The following is a 25,785-nucleotide window of genomic DNA, read 5'->3' as shown; positions in this document are numbered from 1 at the left end:
CTTAATAATTACTACAAATAATTATACCTCATATTCACAAGAACAACCAAGACAATCATCGTCATAATAAGAAAATAATAGTATTTACCTGTGGAAGGAAACTTGGTGTGTGTCGATATATGAATGCTTAGCTTGCTCCCAATTGATCGAACACGTTGATCTTATGTAGTGGTGTCTGAGTCATAGACTCATCACCACCTACTCGAAAAATTTGACCGACTTCGAAACCAATGTTATCAGACCAAGCTCGGAGGTTAACTTCGGTGAAGAGACTGGGTCATTGGGTTAGTAATCAGTGGGTCACTGGTGGGACCAGTGGGTTATTGCTTGGTCCGCCATAAATATATATACAATGTATTTTTAAATTTTTATAGCAAAAGTTGATATTGTAGCCTAGTGGAATGTTGTCTATTAGTGATTTTAGAGGTCCTCGGTTCGAATGCACATTGGCAAGCCTGTACATTGATGACTTATTGACCCATGGTTCGAGTCCTCCCTCTTGAATTTATTTTTCAAAGTTACAAATTTCTCATGAACTCATGAACCAGTTCGGTTAAAACCTCCCCAATTTAACCGGTTTTACTGGATTAGGACTGGGTTAATTGCTGAAACAATCTACTTAATGACCCAACCTAGTTTGGAGACCTGGTCACTGGTTCACGGGTCAAACCACCAGGCCGGGTCTGATAACACTGCTTGAAACTCCTTAGATTGCCTCACACAGGCACACAGCACAAGCCTCAAGAACTCTGTGCAGCTTACTGGCTTGGGCTTGAAGTCTTGAACAAGTCTTCTTAAAATTTATGGTCCTACCCATTCCCAGTAGTTGAGGTGTCATATAGAGATTCTTCATATATACGTATAGCAATATTTTGTGGCATTTAGTGTTTGATTGTGCTTTGTAATTGTCACTACTGAGAGAGAAATTTTATGAAAAAACAAACTTAAGACTTTAAAAAAAATTTAACGTTAAAACTTAAAACTGATCAGCCTGATCTGACAAATAGTAATAGGCCGGCTGCTTAATACTAAGCTTTACAGATGATCTATTTATAAGAACTTCCATCGTCCCATTTTCAGCTTGCTGAGTAGCAACTTTCTCCAGTTACTTGGTATGTGCCATTTCAGGCACCCTAATAATTACTTCAAGTTATTAAAGAGAAGTAGCATACACATTGTACACAGAAGGAAGGGAGGAGAAGAATGTGCATTGGTTTCATTACCTTAAATCTGAATTGACATAACTTCCGGGTATGAACCTCCTCCAGTATCAAGAAAGTATAAACATGCAATCGCTCTTTTTGAATTCTTCAGTGATGAAACTTGAAGTACACTAGTATACCGCAACACGGTGTCCACCGACCTTAACTCAACAAGTGACTTGAAGAGACTAGGTAATTAGTAGTTGCTTTTGCATTGAGTTTGGTACTTAAATTAAGGAAATTAAAAAAATAAGGGAAATTCACATTCTTATTGCACCTAAAAATGAAATAGTTCCCTTAGTTATCTTCTTTTATGCACTACCTCTAGCCTGTTTATCCTATCCTCAACCATTGCGTAGAACCTACTTACATAATAAAGACCGTATGTGAACATAAAAATTTAGAAGGAATTAAAAACTCGGCACAAGATAATACCCTGACAAGCAAACTTATGCCAACAGGTAATAATCATATAAACAGAAATTGGTGAAAGTTTTTTGTGACTTTGAGAAAATATAGCATTACAGCAAATTACTTTAATCTGTACAATAGCAAATTACGTCTGAAACAGGGTGCGTATTCCAATTGTAATTGTCAGTTTTGTAATTTGTTTTCTTCACAATCAGATCTTCATTTTCAGCATAATCATGATGTCAACCACCGACTTAGCACATGTTAACACTTAATCTGTACAAGTGACTGAATTGTTCCAAAAATGGGTCACCACACCTGCACCACAAGAAAGAGTTTATTTGTAATGCATTAAGATTTGAAATGTGTGAAGAATAAGCAGGGGTGAAAATGAATAAGAATTTGAAAGGGTGACTAGAAGCCACCAAAGAATTTTGGAGCGTAAGCTTGTAATTTTATTTGATACAGTGTAGGACCAAATACTCATGGAAAAAAACCAAGGATTGACTTTTTAAAGTAGATCCTGCCAGCAAGTGATGGGAATCTTTCCTTCAGATTATGAATCTTTTCAATGAGACGTTGGCACTCTCTAATTCCCAGTGTATGTATGATTATAATTTAATTTATAATCAGTGAAGGCTGCTCATGTTCTTAATATTCATGACCAAGGGAGAAAAAAAAACTAAATCCTGCCCAACGAATATTTATTTTCATTACATGATTAGAAAGGTTCATTTTGAAGTAAAATAATTAGCGAAAGAATAGCAATGCCTCTCACCGTATGTAAACTTTAATGCCTAGTACTTGATCTAAGTTTTTTCATAGAAAAAATATATAAGGAGGCAACAAAACCTTAGTTCAGCAAAGAACATACACATATTTCTTTGGTCATCTGGTGCAATATATGCACTACGATCATACACCTAAACAAGTAGGTTTTAAGTGGAAGTATAAGTGTAAGGCAGTGGGAAAAAATAGTGCTAACGACAATTCAACTCAAAAGGCTTGAGAATACACTATCATGAGTGCAGCAAAGTACTACACGAAACCACTAATATAGGATTATAGGTTCAACCACACTATACTACTAGTAACTAGTAAGTTACTAATGCTACCCATATGGCATATAAATAGTATGTTACTAATGTTACCCATACGGCATACATACCAATAGCGGAAATATAGAGAATCAACTAATTTAAAGGCATTAAAAGAGAATATGGAGAACAATTCCTATATGGATTATACTAAAGAAATCCCCCATGGAAATGTTGAACAAGAAGGGTTTCAGTCAAGTGGCGAGTGCAGTGGGCAAGCCCTTATTCACTGACAAGTTAACTGAAACAATGTCAAGAACATCTTTTGCAAGTGTCTGTGTAGAGATTGACGCAAAATGTACTTACCCAAAAGAGGTCACTGTGGTGCTTGATTAGAAGAGGGCATTCAATATTCCAGTTGAGTACAATTGGAAGCCTATAAGGTGTGGTACCTGTGCAGTGTTTGGACACTCAGAGCAAAAATGCCCTAAGTGCATAAGGGAGGCAAATGATAAAGAAAAAAAATAAGCAGGGACTTTGGTTACAGAAAGCAGTGGAAGGAACAGAAAAGAATACAGATACAGAGGTACAAGAAGGCCAGGCTGTGGCTAGAGAGCAGAGGTGGGAATCACCTAAAAAGAAACATACATTCAGGCAGAGAGGTGCAAGCTCAGCAGAAGCTACCGAGGTGACTGGTACAAAGACAAGCAGTGAACAAGGTGGGACTACAACTGGTATAGGGATGACACACAGAGAAAAAGTACTGGGGAAGTAAGCTTGCCAGCGGCAACCAACAACAAGAAGCAAACCACTATGGTTTCACAGAATACACCAAAACAAGATGACCAGAACAATGGAACCAGTCAGCAGCATGGACAACAAGTTCAACATGGGAAAAGTTCTGGAACACGCAATACAACCAAAAAAGGCAAAGAAGTGGCTAGAACTAGCCACCAAAAACCAAACCCAAAGACTTAAATGATTAATACAACTTGCTGGAATGTGAGGGGCTTTAATAAAGCCTTTAAGCAGGTTGAAGTGAAAGAACTGATTAGGAAGTATGATATTAGCTTAATGGGTATTGTTGAAACTAGAGTAAAGGAAAGTAACATACAACAAGTACTGTGTAAGTGTTGCACAGGGTGGAAGATGATGAGCAATTATGAATACAGTGATTTGGGCAAAATTTGGATCTGCTGGGATCCAAATGTATGTGATGTGACTGTACTCAAGACAAAGTTACAAGTTATAACAGTAGAGGTTAGTACAAATAGGGGAGATAAATTCATCATGTCATGTATATATGGTAGTACTGATTATTTAGAGAGGAAAAACCTATGGCACAGTTTAGTGGACCTGTCATGCACCATACAGAAGCCGTGGATCACACTGGGGGACTTTAATTCTTTCATGAGTGCTCAAGAAAAAGTGGGAGGGCAACCAGTAAGACATCAACAGTTTGTGGACCTAGCTAACTGTGTATCGATGGCAGGACTTGTTGATATGAGATACAAGGGGAATTATCTCACATGGAGCAATAAGCAGGAAAACAGGATAGGTTGTAAGCTCGATAGAGTCATGATAAACTCAGACTGGATTGGAAAGTTTATGGATTATGAAGTGGAGTTCTTGAATGCAGGTGCAATCTCAGACCACACACCTATGGTGATCTACTCCTCAACACAGAGAAATCAATCAAGAAAAGCTTTTAGGTTTTTCAACTTTTGGGCAAGAGAACAGGGGTTCTTTGATATTATAGAGGAGGCATGGAAGAGCCAAGTTGTTGGAAACCTTATGTATATGTTTATGAAGAAATTGAAAATCACAAAAGCAAAATTCTAATTCAGTGGAACAAACAGAGGATTGGAAATGTGAATGTAAGAGTGCATGAGAGGCAATGGATACAAAGATAAAACAAACCTCTAGATAGACCCATTGAATCTGCAACCGATTGTACAAGAAAAGAGCAATCATCCGAGAGTTTGTACAAAGCTTCAAAGGCGTAGAAGAACCGGTGAGGCAAAAATCTAGAGACCAGGAAATTACTCAAGGCTTTATAAGCATAACCTCGCTGCGATTTCTTCAAATCATCCGTGCTAGAAGAATAATGAACAAAATCACTTGTTTGACAGATGACAATGGAAATACCATCCAAGATATAAGTGAGATTGGTGCTGAGTGTGTGGAATACTACAAGCAACTATACAGTCCAGATCTGATGCAAGATATAGACTTTGGTTTATTTGATTGCATGGCCCCAAAGCAAAGGATCTCTGAAGATATGGCAAATGAGATGCAAGGGGAGGTCACAAGAAATGAAATAATTGAAGCTCTATCAAACATAGGCAGTGACAAGGCACCTGGAAGTGATGGGTTCTCCTCATTATTTTTCAAAGTCACTTGGAGAATAATTGGAGATGATCTCATTAAAGCAATAAGAAACTTCTTCAATTCAAGTTGCATGCTCGTGGAGGTAAAATGCAGACATGTATCACTCTAGTACCTAAACCGCTTTCGATCTACATCGTTAAGAGACTATAGACCAATTGCATGCTGTGGAGTGGTATACAAAGTGATATCGAAGATTCTTACAAGTCGATTGAAGAAAGTGGTGCCTATGGCAGTTGCAAATAACCATTCAACTTTTATTGAGGGAAGAAGCATCCAAGATAACATAGTGTTGTCACAGGGGCTGCTACATAACTACCATAGAGATGTGGGGCCTCCGAGAAGTGCAGTAAAAATTGACCTAAAGAAGGCCTACGACTTTGTGCGGTGGGAATCAGTGGTGTTTGTTCTAGAGAGACTGGGTGTGCCTAGGAAGTTCATTAACTGGGTTAGAAAGTGTGTAGAGACACCTACATATTCCATTATGTTGAATGGGACACCCCATGGTTTCTTTCAAGGAAGAAGAGGGATTAGGCAGGGCGATCCCATATCCCCATATCTGTTTGTGATGGTGATGGACCTCTTTGCTGAATTAATGCTTCATAGTGTTAGTACTGGACAATACAAACTCCACCAAAAGTGCAGTGACCCTGTTATCACTCACCTATCCTTTGCTGACGACTTGATTGCTTTTATGGGAGGGGATGTTGGAACAGCAAAAACTTTGAAGAATAACCTAAGCTCCTTTACAGGATGTACTGGGTTAGAAGCCAACCTAAACAAGAGTACCATCTTCTTCTCTGGTGTTGATCAAGGTATATGTGGTGACATTGCTAGGGTGTTGGGTTTTCATATAGGAGAGCTGCATGTCAAATATCTCGGATTACCACTCATCACAACAAGACTTAAGGCTTCTGATTGTATGCCTCTGATTACCAAGGTTACAAATCGAGTACCAAATTGGAAGGGGAGACTGCTTACATATGGTGGGAGGTTACAGTTAGTTAGAGATGTACTCAATCAATTAAGTATGTACTGGTTTGCTGTGTTTATAATTCCTACAAGTACTATGAAAGAAATTAATAGGATATGCAGGAATTCCCCTCGGTGGGCTCGATCACGACCAATCTCATGCACTTATAAGTTGGGATGCAGTATGCACTTCTTACAGTGAAGGAGGCTTGGGCTTGAGAGAACTGGATAAAGTTAACACAGCTGCTATCATGAGGCAAATATGGAAGCTGCTGAACAAGAAAGATACGCTATGGGTAGAGTGGGTCCACAAGCATTTGATTAAAGAGAATAACTTCTGGCAACTGAAAGTACCACATGATCGCTCCCCGAACCTGGAGGAAATTTATCAACACAAGGAAAAGAAGCCCTCGAACATTGTCATGCACCAAATCGAACGGGAAAAATACTAGTTTTTGGCTCGATCCATGGCATCCTGTAGGAATATTGAAACGGTATTTCCCTCAAGTACTCATACATGACTCGACATGCCAAATGAACTCCACGGTCAATTTCATTTCAAGATGGCAAGCGGAACATCCCCATCGTGTTAGAAGACATCTACCTGATATCGTAATGCATATGGAGGAAATAGTGGGTATAGTGGGAGGAGAAGATGAACTGGTATGGACTGTTTTAGTAAAGGGAGACTACAGTTTGAAGGACATATATGAGAATATAAGAAACTTCGAAACAAAAGATAAATTGGTACCAAAGTGGTGTGGTTTACTAACAAGATACCAAGACATGCCTTCATCACTTGGTTAGCATTAAAGGGTGGTCTAAAAACAACAAGCAAACTGAAGGAACAGAAAATAGTCACCACAGATCTCTGTGCACTATGCTGGAGACACAAGGAAATAGAGGATCACCGTCTTTGAATGTAACTTTTATTGGATATATATGGGCTAAACTGTTAAGGTCTGGCCGGCTATAACCGCATAAATCATATAGCAACCGGCAACCGGAAATAGCATGGGTGGTACAAAGTGGCGAGGAAAGGGTGGGGAAACAGGATGCTATCAAACCACTACCGAATGGGTTTGTGTATTGGGTGTGGTTGGAGAGAAATGCAATAATTTTTTTAGAACAAACACAACAAATACTGACTACATTATTCAACGAAAGTACTACAAGATGTAAAGACAAAGCATCACTCTCCTCGAGCACGAAGATGGAACAAGGAGCAGAACTACAAGATTTTGTGTCAAGATGGAATGTCAATGTTAAGGTGATAACAAGAGAAACTAAGATATGCAAATGGGAAACAGTAGGAAGAGGGGTGTTCATTCTAAACACTGATGGAACGAACACTTCAAGGGGAGGAAGGAGGATGGGCTGCTGCCATAAGAGATGACAGTGGGGCAGTAATAGTAGCGGCACATGGAAAGTCTCACTATCACAGTATTGCTATGATCAAACTGCATGCAGTGGAACAAGGTATGAAACTGGCACATAAGCATAATGTGACACGGCTAGCAACACAAACAGACTCCAGCAATGTGGTATCCTTCATGCAGAGTGGAGGAAAGCACCCATGGGTAGCAAACAAGACCATGAGAAGCATTGAAGGAATGAAGGAATGAAGGGACAAATGTAGTATTTTACTATATGCCATATTTTTAGAAAAGCTAATAAGTCAGCGGATTTGTTAGCTTCACATATTCCAAATGTAAACTGGTTGAAAATAGAGCCTAGTTCTTTTTCTGAGGAACTCAGGGGGATTGTAACTGATGATGCATTAGGGAAAGAGTATGTGAGAGTGTAACAAGCTTAGTTCTTTTAAATTCAATAAAAAGGGGTAAGGGACCTCTATAAAAACCTCGCTTACCCACCAAAAAAAAAATTAAAAGAGAATGCATAATACCTTATATAGAATCAAGGTCGCGGTAAAAACAAAGTAGGGTTTCACTGTGATTGGGATACAATATCCATATATTGGCTGCAAATGCAAGTGTTCCTGAAGTATAGAGGTAACCTCACTTCTCTGGGTAGTAGTCGTCCCCCACCCATTAAAACTGGATCAAAAGAAGAAGCCACAGACACAAATCCAGATATTAAGGGACCAACAATATGTGGTTTGAGGTATCACAAGACTTTCCAATTCTTTCGGGCATGTCCTTAATCATACCCCACCATGTGTCCAGCAAGTCCTTTTCCAAGGTACCCAAGGCATAGTACAAAATATCGCGATATTTGGGGATATCTATTTAGAGAAAAATATATAAATATCACGATATGTTCATAGATATATACGACTGCAAATATTGGCAATATTTCAATGATATTTACGATATTTGTGATATTTGGAGATATTTGGGGGATATTTTGTGTATATAACAATTTTATTTAATATTTACCATTATATTTCAAATAAATATAAATAATATATCATGATATATCAAGAAATATCCACAATATCTATGATATTTATCGATATTTTAGATATATCTACGATATTTGCATGTGAAACAATGTCAAATATCCCCAAAGAGGGAGATATATGAATATATCCACAATACATACCGAGAAATTGAATATCGATAAATACCCATATCCTGATATTTTGTACTATGCCCCAAGGTACCCAAGAGGACATATATCATGCTTAAAATTGTTTTAAAAAAGAAAGAAAGGAAAACACAAATACCATAAGTGTATACAACACACTAAAAGGGAATTCTTATACCATAGTGATATTTTTTTATTTATGAACCGTGTAGTTTTACTAATAATATATAACTAAAGAAGGAAGGATACTACTAGATCAAAACACCTTATTTGGTGCGTGATTTTATCTTGACAAACAGTAATTTAACGGGCTATTTGTTTTTTTGGGTTGAGTTATAAGACATAGTCTTATAAGATGGTTTTATAAAGTAGTTTGTTTTTCATTTTAAGTTCCTTTTATAAGCACTTGTAAAAAAAACAAACAAACAAACAAATACACAACATACTATAGATGGTTATTTGACAAATATAATCTTGCTTTACTTCACATTTAACTTGAATATATTAATTTGAAACAAGCGTATATAATTTGATTTTCGGTTTCAAATCAATTTTGATAATTATAATATTGATTTTAGAAAATTACCTTAATAGCAAGGTGATGGCGGTGGTAGTGGCGGCGGTAGTGATAGTGGTCTTAATAGCACGATGGTGGTGGTGGTGGTGGTTTTAATAGTACTGTGGTGGTAGTGGTAGTGGTAGTAGTGGTGGTCTTAATAGTCTTTGTGGGTGGTGGTAGTGGTAGCAAAGGTGATGGTGGTGGTTAGAGCAATGGAGTTATTTAGAAAAGAAGATAGTGAAAATGGAAGAATAGAAAAATAGAGCTAGGGGCATATAGACGGAGGTGTTTGAGTCATTTTCCAAATTATAAGACTTATAGAATTGAAATAGATCTAATTTTGGTATTTATAGAATTGGTAAGAGGCAAAAAAAACAAACAAAAAAATATGCCACTGGTGTAACTATGACGAGGAAACATGGACTCCCACTTTCACACAGGGTATATGCCATCCACAGTTCCACACAGTCTGATTGGCTTCTGGACTTGAAATTCCTTCAAGTCACTAAATAGCCTAACATAGAATCCTAATTCCTAACAACTCTTCCACTATCCCCCACCCGACGCACAGAACATTGAGTTCTTCCGTAATAGCGCACTCAAACGTAGAAAAGAAACGTATGTTGTGTGCATTCCTTCTCACAACACATTTGTGTCTAAGGAACTGTATGTTGCTTTCACACAAACCTCAAGTCACAAAACACTCTCAATGCGCATTTCAAAAGCTACACTAATTAGCTGATAAAACTTCATGGGCCTTTAGAGAACCTGTGGTAGGTGCCTTTGCTGCATGACCCTTGAAATTTCCAGCAGCTTGTCCAGCAGAGTTCTTCATATTTACTGTGTCGGCTGATACCATTGACTTTTTGATCTGCCATGTAAAACAGAAGAATAATGCATCAACATTAATTCAAAGAACCAATGACTCGATACAAAAATAAAAAAGAAATAAAAATATAAAGAAATAGAACAACAACATTGAAATTGAAAGAAAATAAATTCCTGTGTTCAGCCTGGATGATGAAGGGTAGTACCAAGATGACAGCCATTGTAGAAGAGTGTGAAACCCCTCCACAAAGACTAACAAAATTTATGTTGCCAACCTTGATGTCTAAGATGATCAAGAATAGATAGATTTTAAATGGGAAGATTCATATGCATATGTGAAAGTCCTGACACCATATCAATAGAGGACAAGGCTCACGAAACTACTACTTCGATTTTCTTTGTTGGAGTTGAACTTCAAATCGTATTAGGCATTGTAGGGGAGCGATATCCTCATAGGGCATCGCACTCTCGAGGAGCATAAGCGAACTGAAGATATCGACCTCCAAGACAGACCTGAGAACAACGCTTCTAGCGGTACAACGAAAAGCGCGCGAGATAGATGAATCCAAGGCGACCTCCAAGACCGACCTGCGAGCAGCTCGAGTAGGTGGTGCAAACGAAGATATCTCAGTACGAACACTTCGCCAGATACAGAACGCTTCGGATAGAAACACACCCCACCAGGTGTAATGATTGCCAATATCTTAGTGGTAATCTCAACACCGGGAAATAGGGACTACCGCATCTACCCCCAACCATAACAGGGCATATCCCAAATCCAATTCAATACTCATACGCGATCTCCACCCTACATTTGTACAAAAGAATACACGTGTCAGAAGGATCTCCTCTCTCTGAACTCTATAAATACCACTCACCGAACTACGCCGGACGATTCTTCTCTCCCCCCAAAAAAAGGAAAAAGCGAGAGAAGATAATGGCGGTTTCGCTCCACAAATGAACCTCGGTCACATCCAAAATCCAAACCCTTCCCGTTCTTCCTTGTTGTAATTAGGAGAAGATCAGAACACACCTTTACATTGGCGCCGTCTGTGGTTTCGACATCGGAGAGCCACTTTAGATCGGGCCACCATCTCTAACTCTCCGACCCACCGCGCATGGTTAGCATAGAAGCTCAAGTTCAGAACCTTGCTCACCAGTTGGGAATAACGAATGAGAGCATTTCCTTGCTCAGGGAGGAAAATGCTACTTTACGTGCTCAGGTGGATAGTTACCAGCAACAACAAGTCGGCAACGGAGCCGAACACAGCATCAATGACGTTAATCAGCAGCTTAATGAGTTATCCCAAAGGATTGGCCAGACCGCTGCGAAGAAGGATTCGACACAGATTGTGCACAAGATGCTTAAGACGTATCGCGCATCTCCGTTCACCGCAGAGGTCCTCAGTAAATCCTCTCCACACGACTTTATCCAGCCACGCTTCCCCATGTACGATGGCGGCACATGCCCCGGTCGACATGTGGCTCGCTATATTCGAGTCGGCACTTTACACTCACCCGAAGTTTGATTATCTCCATTGCAGATTATTTCCAGCCCCTCCGAGGATGGCGCTCGATTGGTTCTTTTCAATCGAGTCCGATTCTATAAACACCTTCGAAAGCGACTTCATCGATTTGTTCGCCCGCCCGATCGTCCACAACAGCGGAAGAAGGCGATCTTGATTCTCTGTTTCAATTATCATTCAAGGAGGCGAAACTATTTGTGAATTCCTAGGGCGGTTCAAGGCGAATCTGGCGTGCATGGAAAGTGGCTTGAAAGAATCTTTTCGCCACACCGCCTTTTCCAATGCTTGCCGAGTGCGAAACAAATGACCTCGCTTAGGTCGTTGATGAAGGAACGCCAGAGACACCGTCCGAAGCTCTACGCCGCGCGTGGACAAAATTACATCAAGTTGCGAAAACTTTAAAACTCCATGGTTTAGCAGAGAACCACGAGGTCGCCGAAGTCTCGGATCGTTCCCCAGGCAAGAAGCGCGCTGGATCGCTTTTGCACCAGCGGCTTCGTGCGATCGGATAACAATGCCAGAGTTCACTGTCCCCGACATTCCCCCCAGTCACATACTGGATAAGATTAAGCGCGCCTCATTTTTCCGGCCAAACATCGGGCACCGCGGTCGACTGGCAAGCCTTTTTGTGCATTTCATAAAGCAAAGTGCCATGAAACTGATGCATGCTGGGGGCTCAAGCATTATCTCCAAGACCTGGTGGAAGCTGGTTATATCAAACATTACACTAGCATTCCTGATGGCGACCTGCGTCACAAGTTGATGGCTCGTCGTGTACGTAGTCGATCTCCACCTCACCGTCACCGCCAAGGGGTACAGGCTCGTCCTCACACGGTAGAGGGGCGGCTCCGTGATCGTTCTCGCCCACGAGAAGGCAAAGACTCGTCCGATCGTGACAATGCTCGCGACTATTCATGTGATTACCTTTCCGGACGATTCCGCGTGACCTCTTCCCGAGAAAAAGACGTCGGTGGGCTCTTCTTCAGAAGTCTATCATTTTATTTCACAGGCAGCTCACGCCGAAAGTGGTTCAGTCGCAATGTTGACGATATCACTTTCACGAGGCCGACTTTAAGCAAAGTCCGCCTTCCTCATAATGACGCATTGGTCGTTCATGTCAAAAATCAGCGACGGATACCGTCATCCCAGGCCCCGATCGACCACTGGCGGTTCTGCGACATCCTATTTTACCACACCATGCAAGAAATGAACCTCCCCAAGTCCGTTCTCGTAGACCCAATCGCCCCTTTACGGGTTCAATGGCTCCGTGAGCCGACCCCCATTGGTGACATTATCTTACCAAGATCGGTGGGATCTCGAGAGGATAAGATTACCTGTAATACTTTCGGTTCTCGTTCTGAGACAGAAGTCGCCATACAATGCCATCCTCGGACGACGCCGATTCATCGATCGCGGCGGTATGCATCACTTTACATCAAGTTCTCCGTTTCCCGTGCCCTCGAGGCATGATGGAACTTAGAAGCAATCAACTTGAAGCGTACCATCGTAACGAGTGTCAAATCCACGGATGAGACCGCTGTGAATTGCTTCCCACCATACAGGAACCCTCCAGCTACACAATGGCACGTGACTTAGTCGCAGAAGTCCAACCCCGAACTGCCAAGCAGAACGCTGGGGGCTCTTTACAAGCGAAGTTCTCTCGAATGCCGATACCCGCTTTTCGCTCCCGAAGTCCTCAATGCAACCGGCGAAGACCTCTAGCATTGACCCAACGACAATGGCCGTCGGGCTAAAGTTTCGAGATCGTCTCAGGTTATGTCGGGCCGCCAAGGCCAGCAAGCAAGCCGCGCCATCCATGTGTTTGCAGCCAGGTACCACTCCCCAGGTCGTGGATACCCACAGCGGCGTTACGCACGCAATTCGCTTCACCATCGTGACCGGTCGGATCGTCGTCCACCGATGGTTCACCCTTCTGCGAAGTGAAGTCGCCAAGCGATTAGCCACCACCATTGTAAAACCTCCGGAGCGAGAAAAAGAAAAAGTGAATCTTGGCACGTAAGACGCGACCGAAGTTTGTATATGTAGGGGCTAACCTCGACCCACCCTCGATCCCACCTTGTAAATTTCTTATCAATGAATAAAGATGTTTTTGCTTGGTCGATATATCGATGTGCGAATCGATCCTAACCTCGCTTTGCCACAAATTAAATGTGAACCCCAATGCTAGACCAACCGACAACGACCTGGAATTCCGACTATCCCTCAAGCGCTTTCAAAAGCCATCAATGACGAGGTCGAAAAACTCAAGCAAGTCGGTTTCATCCGAAGGTAGACTACCCCGAAAGTGGATTGCCAATATTGTCGCCCCCCCCAAAAGAATGGCACGGTTAAGCGATATCGTCGATTTCACAAATGTCAATCAAGCCACGCCAAAAGATAGCTTTCCTTGCCCTCGCGTTGACCAACCGGGTCGACCAAACCCGTGGTCATGAACTCCTCTCCTTTATGGATCGCATCACGGTGGGTACAAACCAAATCCCACTCGCCGAGGGAAGATCAAAAGAAGACTTCGTTCATTACGGAGCAAGGGATCTATTGTTACAACGTCCTCCCGTTCGGTCTGAAGAACGCTGGAGCGACATACCAACGCCTGGTCACGGACATGTTTCAAGACATGTTAGGCGACACCATGGAGGTCTACATTGACGACATGGTGGTCAAAAGCAAAAGTCGGTGATCACCTCACCCACCTCGAACAAGCGTTCTCCGGACTTCGCCCGATGGGGCATGAAGTTGAACCTTAAAAATGCCTCTTTTGGGCGCCCTCGACAAGTTTTTAGGTATCGTCGGTGTCGATGCGTGGGATCGAGGCAAATCCTGACCCGATCCGAAGTTCTTAGATATGCCCGATCCACGCACAAAGAAATAGATACGAAATTGTCGGGGAATGGTCGCGCGCAAACCAGTTCATATCAAGGGCCCGGATAAGTGTAGACCGCCTCCTGCAGCTCCTCAAAAGGCGAGCCGTTCTCATGGAAGCGATCAATGTCATCATGCATTAAGCTACTCTCAAAGAGTATCTCACCACGCCTCCGCCTTAGCCAAACCAAGTATATGGAGAGACACCGGGCTTTATCCGGCAGATCCGATTTATGCATCATTTCAGTTCTCTTTAAAGAGGAGAACACTTCAGAAAAGCCGATCTACTTCACGAGTAAGACACTCACGCCAGCCGAAAAGAATTACTCCTTCCTGGAACGAGGCGTACTTGCTCTATTGTATTCCGCACGGAAGTTCAGGCCGTACTTTCAAGTACATCAAATCAAGGTTCTTACCGACCTTCCATTGAAGAAAGTCCTTCACAAAGAAAACAAGACTACTTGAATGGCAGTTTGGGCCGAAGAACTCGGAGAACACCACATAGAGTTCGTCCCCCGCGACTTCTCGAAAAGTCGGTCGTCGCCGATTTCCTAGCAGATTTCGGTTGAGGACCCTAACCGAACAAGAAACGAGCTCCCGGACACAAAAAACGAGAGTCAAATCGCCCGGTCTCTCTTTGTGGATGGTTCGAGTAAAATCTCGGTGGAAGTGGCATCGAGTCGTCTTAGTTTCCCCGACGGAAATATGATTGAAAAGTCAGTCCGCATTGACTTTGCAACTTCCAACAATGAGGCGAGTACTGGCTAATTAGGGGACTAAGGATGGCCGCAAACTTCGGTGTCGAAGAGCTCAAGTCTTTAGTGACTCCTGGCCGTCGTTTAAGCCGGGTTGCAAAGAGTACACTACCCACGAAGGTAACCTTTCCAAGTATCTTCGGTCGTTCATCGGTTATTGCCTTCTTTTAAGCGGTACACCTACATCATTTCTTGCGTGAGGAGAACCGCCACGAGCGGTTTAGCTTACTTGGCTACCCGGACCCGAGCTGCGTTCCCGACAAGTTCTCATAGAAGTCGTCGATCAACCCGCAGATACCAAGTCGACCACACCTTTGATGATAAGCGACCTATTTCCTCATCCCCGGTCGGTTGAGCCAAACATGGATGCGACCCATCATCGATTATATCAAGCCGCGGCGCGCTCCCTCGAGGAGCGTACCAAGGCTAAAGGGTCTCATATCAAGCTCGGCGTTATTGTTTAGTCCAAAACAAGCTATTCAGGAAATCCGCTGGTGGCCCACACTTACGATGCATTACCCCAGAACAGGGTCAATTGATTTTTGCCGAAATCCACGAAGGCGAATGTGGAAATCACGCCGGCGGCCGCTCATTAGCTCACAAGGCCATCTCTCAAGGATATTTCTGGCCCCGGATGCAGATCGATGCTAAAGCATACGTCCTCAAATGTCTCAAATGCCAAACGTTCGGCCACAATATCATCCAACCTGCTCGCGAACTGATCAGCATAGCGAGCCCGTGGCCATTTCACATGTGGGGCATGGACATTATGGGACCATTCATCCCACAGAAGAGTACTGGCTTCCGCTTTGTCCTAGCTGCCACCGACTACTTCACCAAGTGGGTCGAGGCCATTCCTCTCGCACACGTCAAAGAGTCCCATGTCCGAAACTTCATCTGGACTCACATTATCACCAGATTTGGTTTACCACATACACTAGTAATGGACAATGGGCCTCAATTCAAAGGCCGAACAGTCAAAGAGTTCCTCGCAAAGTGGAAGATCATTCATGCGTTCTCTACTCCGCAATACGCTCAGAGTAATGGCCAAGCAGAAGCCAGTAACAAAGCAATCTTGGAAAATTTGAAGAAAAAGATTGAAAAGAATAAGAGCCAATGGCCAAATCAGTTGGAAAACATTCTATGGGCTCACCGCACCACGCGGCTTCCCTCGATCGGGCGAAGTCGCCATTCTCCTTATGTTATGGCACGTATTAATTCCCACCGAAATGACCGTCCACTACAACTTCGATCGAACTTGTCGAAGTCGGGGCATAACGACTCCGTTATTATCGCGAGGCGTCGACTGTTGGAAGAAAAGCGGGACTTAGTCTGCCGCCGAGTCGATCTTATCAGCAAACTCTGAAGAACTCCTACAACAAGCGAGTTCATCCTAGGTCTTTTCAACCTGGAGACCTAGTGCTCAAAAAGACGCAGGACGATTCCAAGTTAGCACCCACATGGGAAGGCCCCTACATCGTGGAACGCGTCGTCGGCAATGGAGCATATTGGATAAGAACCCAAGAGGGGAAGATGTTGCCTCGACCTTGGAATACTTCTCTACTGAAATTTTTTTACCAATAGCGCCATCCATGTTGTATACATTTTGGTTCACATTAATGTCAAATACGTTTCCTGTGTTATTTAATACAAGTTACTATCTTTATTTGTATTGGCAAGTCAACCAGTTTACACAGCATAGACGCTCAACACGTTTTACTTGGCTCGCCACCCTCAGCCAAAGATATAGATACTCGCTAACGAGAACGCTCCCCTCATGAGCACCGCGGCTCTCGAGCTCATCGGCTACATAGCCTCTCCAATTCTTGTTACGTCGAGGACCTATATTTCTAGGATCGACTACACGAGAACGCCCCCCATGAAACACACGACTCTCGAGCTCATCGGCTACATAGCCTCTCCAATTCTTGTTACGTCGAGGACCTATATTTCTAGGATCGACTACATGAGAACGCTTCCCCCGCGAGCACCGCACACTCTCTTCGAGCTCATCGGCTACATAGCCTCTCCAATTCTTGTTACGCCGAGGACCTATATTTCTAGGATTGACTACACGAGAACGCTCCCTCGCAGCAATACCTCTCTTCGGAGCTCACCGGGCTACATAGCCTCTCCAATTCTTGTTACGTCGAGGACCTATATTTCTAGGATCGACTACTACGAGAACGCTCCTCCGCTGGAAAGCACCGCGCTCTCGAGCTCACCGGCTACATAGCCTCTCCAATTCTTGTTACGTCAAGGACCTATATTTTTAGGATCGACTACACGAGAGCGCTCCCCGCGAGCACACAGCTCTCTGAAGCTCACTGGCTACATAGCCTCTCCAATTCTTGTTACGTCGAGAACCTATATTTCTAGGATCGACTACACGAGAACGCTCCCCGCGAGCACACAGCTCTCTGGAGCTCACTGGCTACATAGCCTTTCCAAGTCTTGTTACGTCGAGGCCCTATATTTCTAGCATCAACCACACGAGAATGCTCTCCTCGAGCAAACGCTCTCCGGAGCTCACAGGCATCGTAGCCCATCCAATTCCTGTCACATCAACGACCTATATTTCTAGGGTTGACTACATAACAGGACGCATATTTCTAAAATCAGAGTCAGGATGCTAGTTACACACAAGTACACAGAAGCATGCATACACATCCAAAATAACATTATATGACCATACGTCATAACAACTACATCCACCGATCTGCTGGGATTACCCAGGAAATCCAGATCGATGATCATTACAAAAATTCACCAAGTATTGAACTGCCACTTTCGTGGAAACCAGTTCTCCGAATGAAAATGCCGAACTGCTCAGGCAAGCCTGAAAACACAGCTCTATTGTTTACTCTCGTATAAGAGAGAGAAATGTAGACTACACTCACAACTCAAGACTAACAGAGTCAAATGACGTTCACCTTATCAATTCTCAATAATGACATGCTTGTCTTCCGGGGCTGCGCTGGTCGAAGCAGTATGCCGAGCTGACCTCAGCATCACACGCATCTCAGGCTTTCCTTCCTCGCCTGCAATCGTTTTCCTCAGCCTGTCATACTTTTCATCCAAATAGCGGCATAGGCGTCTATACAGCTTCAAATCGCGCTTTCTTCGCTTTTCCGGCGCCACCCGACATTTCTTCGCATAATGCAGATCCTGACCCAATTCCCTTTCTAGCTCGGTCATATCCGTCACTAGATACAAATAGTCTCCGGCATTCACGTTACGGTACTTGGTGGACATCACTTCTAGTTTCTTCTTGTCCACCCCCACGCATTTCGCGTCAACCCCGCTCCCACGTGCGGGTTACCACTAGTCTCGAGCGGCGCCGCGGCATCTTTCGGCTTTTATCATACCCCCGCAAGAAACCGCATGAGCACGGTTAGAGCACCGGACTCCCGAAGTCGGCACAACAAAATTTTAAGGTATCGAACTCACCAAACAAGCGGCCATATCCATCGTCCCCCGATGAGTGTCCCCATGTCCTCGTCCTCAACCTCTCTGCTTTATCACCATCTAGCACAATCCCTTCTTAACGCTTAGTCGCTATGGGGCCGAGTGGAAGCTTACAACCGATCCGGCGTTTCACCATCCGCTTCTTCCCCGTCTTCCCCAGGTAGTAGAATTCGCTCCCCACATCCTTACATGGCGGGGCCAAACTCTCACCAGAATCGGGCGACCTTGCCCTTTCGTTAGCTCGGCCCGAACGACCGATGGTTTCGCCCACTTCGGCACTGCGGCGACGAATCTGAATGCAATGCCGGCCGGGCGACTATCTCCTCGGTCGTTTATGACCCTTCGTTTCTCCATCCGCAACCTTTCTCTTCCCCCGATCGCCATGAACATGAGGCTCAAACTCCATTTCCTCCATTGATAGTGGTGACGTTTCTCTCACAAACGCACGACATCTAGCCATCCTAACCTAGCAGCAAAGTTACGGCGGCATGAGTTAAAGCTTACTCTAGGTATTTCTCAAACAGAATAACACGCGCAGATAAGAAACCACATACGATGAAGCGGCGAAATACGAGAGAAGCCAAGCCGGAAAGAGCGAGCAAAGATGATGAAGGGAAGCTTAGGCACAACAATGATAGAACCCCTTGATGATATTCGAGAAGCGGTTTATATTCCTTAGGAAACGTCTTTTCCTAAGTGCCTCATTATCACCTTGAGACGCCAAACGCCATCTGCCCGCCATCATTATGTCCCATGAACCGCTCATCTCGTCTCCTACACGTCATGCACGCAAGGGAACACCGCAGCGGTTAAGGCGTACCCCGAATCTGAGCAATTCGACTCGCATCTCGAGCGGACTCCAATGATCGATGCTCACGTTCAAGGCGTAGCATTTCGCAATCTAAAGCACTCCAACAACAGGACGCTCCTCCCATCTTACCAATCATAAGTAAGGAGGTTGTCACCACAATGTGCCTACCACGTTCCATTCTAAGCCGTATAATCCTACATAACTATGAGTCAGCAAGCGACTCAGACATACACACGCAAAACAAATATCTACCATCGCATGCAAACAAAGGAAGACCTGGTTTAACAGCTTTTTCATACTTTCAATCTTGAGCCGAAGTTCTTTGAGATTACTCGGAGAAATCCAACCCGCCCCACACGAAAGTTCATAACATTCGCTACTACCCCGATCGCCAAAGAGACACCCACTCGTTCAAGATTACGATTACCAAAAATACAAAATAGGAATCCGCCTGGTTACCCCTGTGAAACCAGGTTCTATTGTATCCAAAGATATAAGGCGATAAAAAGACAAGCAACAACTTTTACAACTCGTCATCTCCTACCACAGTAGCTACCCCTCCACGCTCAAAAGCTTCATCGACCTCAGCATCTCTCCCGTCCACAATAATCGCTATGCCATCCAACTCTAAGCTCATCACCGCTTCAGGTGCAACAGCTTCAGCTCGAGCCACCCCGGCTTCTGGCACGCTCACAGAAGAGGCAATCGCCCCACCGGCATCCCCTTGGACCTCCTCCACCGAGGGACGGGACGCACAGCGGGCGTGTTCCTCCTTCAAGCCATTGTAGTCAGCCTCCAGCTCAACGAAGTCTGCGTCCAGCGTGTCATAGGCCTGGTTAGCGTCCTGAGCAACCTTCTTGCAGTGCAAGGCATAATCGTTCAGCCTACTAATTTCCACGGTAGCTGCTCGGACATTATCTTCAGCTCCTTCTAGCTTTTGCCTCGACTCTTACGCCTCGTGATCTTTCAACATCTTGGCGGACTTCGGTGGCTTCATGAGCTTTCTTCAAATCTTCCAGTTCCTCGCGCTCCATCTGCGAGGCGTCCTGGACATTTTTCAGCTCATCACCCAGCTTCACCACCATTTCCCTATCTGATTCTGCGAACTGGGCGATCTCTTTCAACTTCTGGAATCCACTCACCAGCTGCACGAACTCACACATGGTTAGCACAACAACAATTTGCATAAGCAAACAAGTTACCTCAGATGAAACTACAGACATACCAAGCATTGCGCAATTTCCATTCGTTTCAAGTTGTCGGCCAACCCCTTCTCATCTAGCTCTCTGCGGTTGCCATCCAGAGCTATCTGTTCTAGCAAACAACCTGCTATCTTCTACGATCTCGAAGCAAAATCGCCGTTTCCGCGATTCATTTGCGCGCCCCATGCTCGTCGGATAGACAAAATGTCCCTCGGATCATCCGCAGACACAACCGCTTTTCCGGTCACCTTTACGGAGGAGCCTTGGCCTTTCACCGGATCGGATCGGCGTCCCCGGTCGAGGCGTCTTGAACTCCACTCCAAAAGTGGCCAAGTCCATGACTCGCTTTCAGTCGGGCCCCACTACGGCGAGATACCGCGGGCCCCGGCCGCATTCACCATCGAATCCGCCCCCCGCGCTAAGCGCCATCCCCAATGAAGTGTCGAGCGACTTTTTATGACTTCGTCCGGCTTGTTTTGCTTTCGAGAGCGTCGCGTTGCCTCTCCGGACGACCTTTAGCAAGACGGCGGTCAAAACCATCGGCTCCAACTCCACAGGAGCCTCGATCGAACCCCTATTCAGGCCGGCGCCCGATCCTCCAAAATCACGAAGCTTCCCCCTAACAGGGCGCCTTGCGCCCCATGCACCACTTTTCTCCTCCTCGTGTTACCAGTCAAACCGTTCGCGCCTCCATCACTCCTTGCCTTAGCGGGCTTTCGAGCCCGCTCTTTTTCGCTTTCCTTTTTCCCCGATTGCGGTCCACCCTTCTACAAAGAAATGTGCAACTTCGGGCAACTTTGCTTTGTTTTTCCGCCGACGACTCGGTAGAGCAAATCTTTCTATCTCCCCACGATCGGTTCGCGCTTCACGTAAAACTCGCAACCAAAGCAAAACAAAGACTGTTAGAACAACTATCAAACGTTAGAAGAATAACAACGAAAAGTGTTCCTACCCACCGGATATGTTACAAATCCTAGTTCGCGATATACACCCGCTCACACGCGGTAATTAATTGCCAACTAGCAACAACGGTCTTTAGTCCAGCCTCATTGCTTACTCCATCGATCACGCAAACAGCGCTGCCGCCATGGTTTGCAAGCTAAAGTTCATGTTCCCCGATCGACGTATCACATAGTGCTCCACTATGTCAGCTACCCTTATGTCATATTCCCCACTCGCGTTCAGCAGGTCGAACACCTTAAATAATCGCCAGGTGTTACCCACGAACTGACAGGGAGACTTCCAACAAAGCGCCAAGAAGTCGCATACCAGTTTCGAGAACGGTATATGCATATGCGCTCTCCTGACCGCCCTCACAGATTATAACTCCACCGTTCGGCGGGTTATACTCCTCACTACGAACATTTTCACTCAATCGTGGCTCGTATATCTCCAGGTCAGGGACCTTAATCCCATACGCTGCCCTCAGCTCGGGGAAAGAGTTAGCAGCACGACGGTTCACACTTCTAGGGGGCACATCGCTTGATGACGACCTCTTCCCCCGACCTGACGTACTGGCCACGTCATCTCCTGACCTAGATCGGGCATTACCCCCGCCTATCCTATCATCTTCTTCCAACTCAACCCCCACGCCGACACTTACTGATTCTTCATCCTCGTACTCTCCACAACTCAAAGATATCTCGGACCTCCTCGATCGAGTATCATCGAATCGACATTATAACAACTCTTTCTATCAAAATTCAGCCCTAAAACCCTATAGCCTTACAATAACCTACTTACTTAAAATAACGAGCGGACAGAGGAAAGCAAATGGAAATTGGAAGATAACAAAGAATGGAGCACTCACCGAGAAACCCTAGTCGGCGTTTTTGCGGAGGAAGGAAAAAACACGAAATAACTTTTGGTATCCCAAATCTGATTTTGTATAAACCGCCTGCTTCGAGTTACCAAGAAGTAATCATTGCGAGCCTCACGCTATAGCCCGCACATCGCGTGTTCCAAGGCACCGCCCTTTTCAGCCGAGCTCCGCATAACGCGGCGACACGCTTTCTCTCAACCGCTACGATTACATCGCGTGCAAGTAAGGTAAAACTACCTTTTTCCCCGCCAATTCACCGTGCCACGGCATTCAAAGTGAGTGGCGCCTACCCGGTCGGTTCATCCACTCTTGTTAAATGCTCCACCACGCCGTCCGACTCTTTCTCGCGAAATACAGATCCCCTTACATCAACGCCCTACATCGAGAGGGGTGTAGGGGAGCCGATATCCTCATAGGCATCGCGACTCGAGGAGCATAAGCGAACCAAGATATCGACCTCCAAGACGGACTGAGAACAAATTTAGCAGTACACGAGTCAAAGATATAGATGAATCCAAGGCGACCTCAAGACCGACTGCCGAAAGCATTTCGGTAGGTGGTGCAAACGAAGATATCTCAAGATTTAACACTTCGCCAGATCTGAACGCTTGGATAGAAACACACCCCACCAGGTGTAATGATTGCCAATATCTTAGTGGTAATCTCAACACCGGGAAATAGGGACTACCGCATCTACCCCCAACCATAACAGGGCATATCCCAAATCCAATTCAATACTCATACGCGATCTCCACCCTACATTTGTACAAAAGAATACACGTGTCAGAAGGATCTCCTCTCTCTGAACTCTATAAATACCACCTACTGGAACTACGTCAGACCTGATTCTTCTCTCCCCAAGAAAAGGAAAAATGAGAGAAGATACGTAGGCAGTTCGCTCACAGCGACCTCGGTCACATCCAAAATCCAAACCCTTCCCGTTCTTCCTTGTTGTAATTAGGAGAAGATCATAACACACCTTTACAGGCATTACAACACTGCCAATGTACAAAACATAAAAGATGACCCAAAACCATATGTCAGTCCTGTCAAATTGGTCCTTACCATTCTACCCATGCACTAATTTTAAAAGACCTAATCACAACAATAACAAAAATCAGGAAAAATGCCACTTCCCTATCACAACCATTTGTGCCTAATCTAACCAGTAGCTGACTTGACGTTTCTCTTTAAAAAATAAGTAGAGCAAAATTCACTGTTTTGACCCAGATATGATGGGCCACTCGTTAAAAAAAAATAAGGCTTGAAAAGGTGTCACGTGCAGTAGGCATCAATATGATTTTTAGGTCCAGTTGCACATCCCAAATTCATAGACTAAACTTCTACTAGTCTAAAACCACCTAGGAAATATAGAAGTGAAGCTATGAGAAGGTATAATAGTCTAAAACCTTTCGACAAATACCACACAAATTTCCAATAAACTTGTTCAATACATGTTCTCAAATAAAATACATAAGGAGGCAAAAATGATCTCACATTTACTTTCTGGCTTTTCCTTTTCCAAAACAAATAATTATAATAAGGGAGAATATAGATAATTGAAGCATACCACTGCAAGACGCTCCTTGTGAATGTCATTAGTATGCTGCACCATTTGTCCAAACCAATCAACAAAATAAGTAACGAGGGAGAAAAAAGTTTAATCTGGAGAAAGAGAAAAAGCATCCGACAGAGAACTATGCTCCTCAAGTAGGAACCTGCCTTTCCTACTAGTACTAGTTTATGCAACTAAATTAACGAAAAACTCTTAATTACCTGCTTCTTATAGGAATATAGCCTTTGATCTCATCTGCACCAAACCCAGGTAGAGTCATATGCCAATTTCTCTCTGCATCAAAAGATAAATCAATCAACATCAATAAAGTGATTTCACATAACACAATCAGGTTCTCCATTTCTAAAAAAGCTAACCTAAGCGTACAAGTATTTCTAAAAAAGCTAACCTAAGCGTAGAAGTATGTCCTTTGCTTCCAATGTAGTTGATTTTCGATGTTTAGCTAATGAGCAACCAACTGCTGTAATCTACTCAGAGGAAAATTTGAATGTTAGTATTTACTCTTATGGAAAATGAATATTAATCTACACAAGGATTTTAAAAAAATGTGCATAGGAACATTAACCAATACTCCAATAGCCATACGAAATTACGAACCACTACCCACTAATAGAATCACTAATAGAATGAATAACTTTCCAATACTAATACATTAGCAACAAAAAGAAGAACTCATGACAGAACGCGTCCGAGACAAAACAATATCAGTGAAGGTTTTTACAATTGAAAAACAAAAGCTACCATCACAAATTGCAATATTGGTGATCCTAATTCATAGTTCATACTATCAGATTGCACTTTCTCTTTCTTAGAAACCACTTAACCTAATTATTGATCAAACTAAGTCCAAATCAACAAGTGGATACATACGTCTAGACTACACAAGTTTTAAGATGCCAGTATAGAATTTTTCTATTTTCCCGGTGTTCAGTGCAGTGGACGTTTACTAAACTTTGTGCATATTGGTCAAAACTGTTTGGTAATTGTCGTGAATATTCCGCTATTCACAAAAAGTAGAGGTAACATTTACAACTCAAACACTTAAATGTTTGAAAATCAAAGTTCATAGAAGACGTTTAAATAAAGAATTGATCATAGAATAAATATATTGACACTTGGATGTCTACATGTGGATGACACAAAGCATGGACTCCTTCATCGTTCATATAGTCCATAGTATAAGATCCATGAAAAAGTGAGGACCTTTCATCATACTTGTTTGGTTCTCATGAATCTAACAACCGTAAAGAGTTCCATGCAACTCAAAGCTGTGAACCAGATGTCTTGAGTAACAGAAGAACGAGAGAGAAGAGTATCGAGGACACGAATTGCTTTGGACCAATTACGAGAGCTACAAAGTTTGGCAAGTTCTATTCTCTCTGATACAAAGCTTCACTCCATTTCCATTACTAGATCGGCTGACTCAATTCGGCTTGTTATATAGGTGTACATTAATAGATAAGAAGCAATATACATTAAAAATATATATATATGTTATTTTTTTCCCTATGTAACAAGGACATTTCATATTCTTAAAAAAATCCGTGTCTGACAGGCACTTGTCGGACACACAAACATGTTACGCATACGATTTTAAATTAGGATATCTTTTAAAAACCTAAAAGACTAATAACATAAATTATTAACATAGTTACAACTCCAAGATATGCCACTTTCATAGATAACTTATTTGTAAGGAGCAACTTTTTAAGGTCTTGAACCCAAGAAAAGTGATTGTCTTATTTTTTATTAGTTGTGTCCTCGTGTCCTACGTCTTATAGGTCTACGTGTCCGACAC

At 43.6% G+C, this 25,785-nt stretch overlaps 1 long non-coding RNA gene across 2 annotated transcripts; it reads right to left on the bottom strand.

Moving 5' to 3' along the window:
• Nucleotides 1–1,620: 1,620 nt before the first annotated feature.
• On the bottom strand, nt 1,621–25,785 carry LOC147484163 (uncharacterized). Of its 2 annotated transcripts, XR_015206789.1 has the most exons (6): nt 25,191–25,785; nt 24,376–24,454; nt 24,188–24,260; nt 23,982–24,017; nt 9,888–9,990; nt 1,621–1,931 (listed from the first exon to the last, which is right to left on the bottom strand). It is a non-coding gene; the product is annotated as an uncharacterized LOC147484163 (long non-coding RNA). The 2 variants fall into 2 exon arrangements; XR_015206788.1 differs by having other exon boundaries at nt 24,376–25,782.

This window comes from Coptis chinensis, chromosome 8 (genome assembly GCF_015680905.1).
Source record: "Coptis chinensis isolate HL-2020 chromosome 8, ASM1568090v1, whole genome shotgun sequence".
In the NCBI taxonomy this organism is placed as follows: domain Eukaryota; kingdom Viridiplantae; phylum Streptophyta; class Magnoliopsida; order Ranunculales; family Ranunculaceae; genus Coptis; species Coptis chinensis.
Note: the sequence above shows the minus strand (reverse complement) of the source record. Positions and strands in the feature narration are given on the sequence as shown.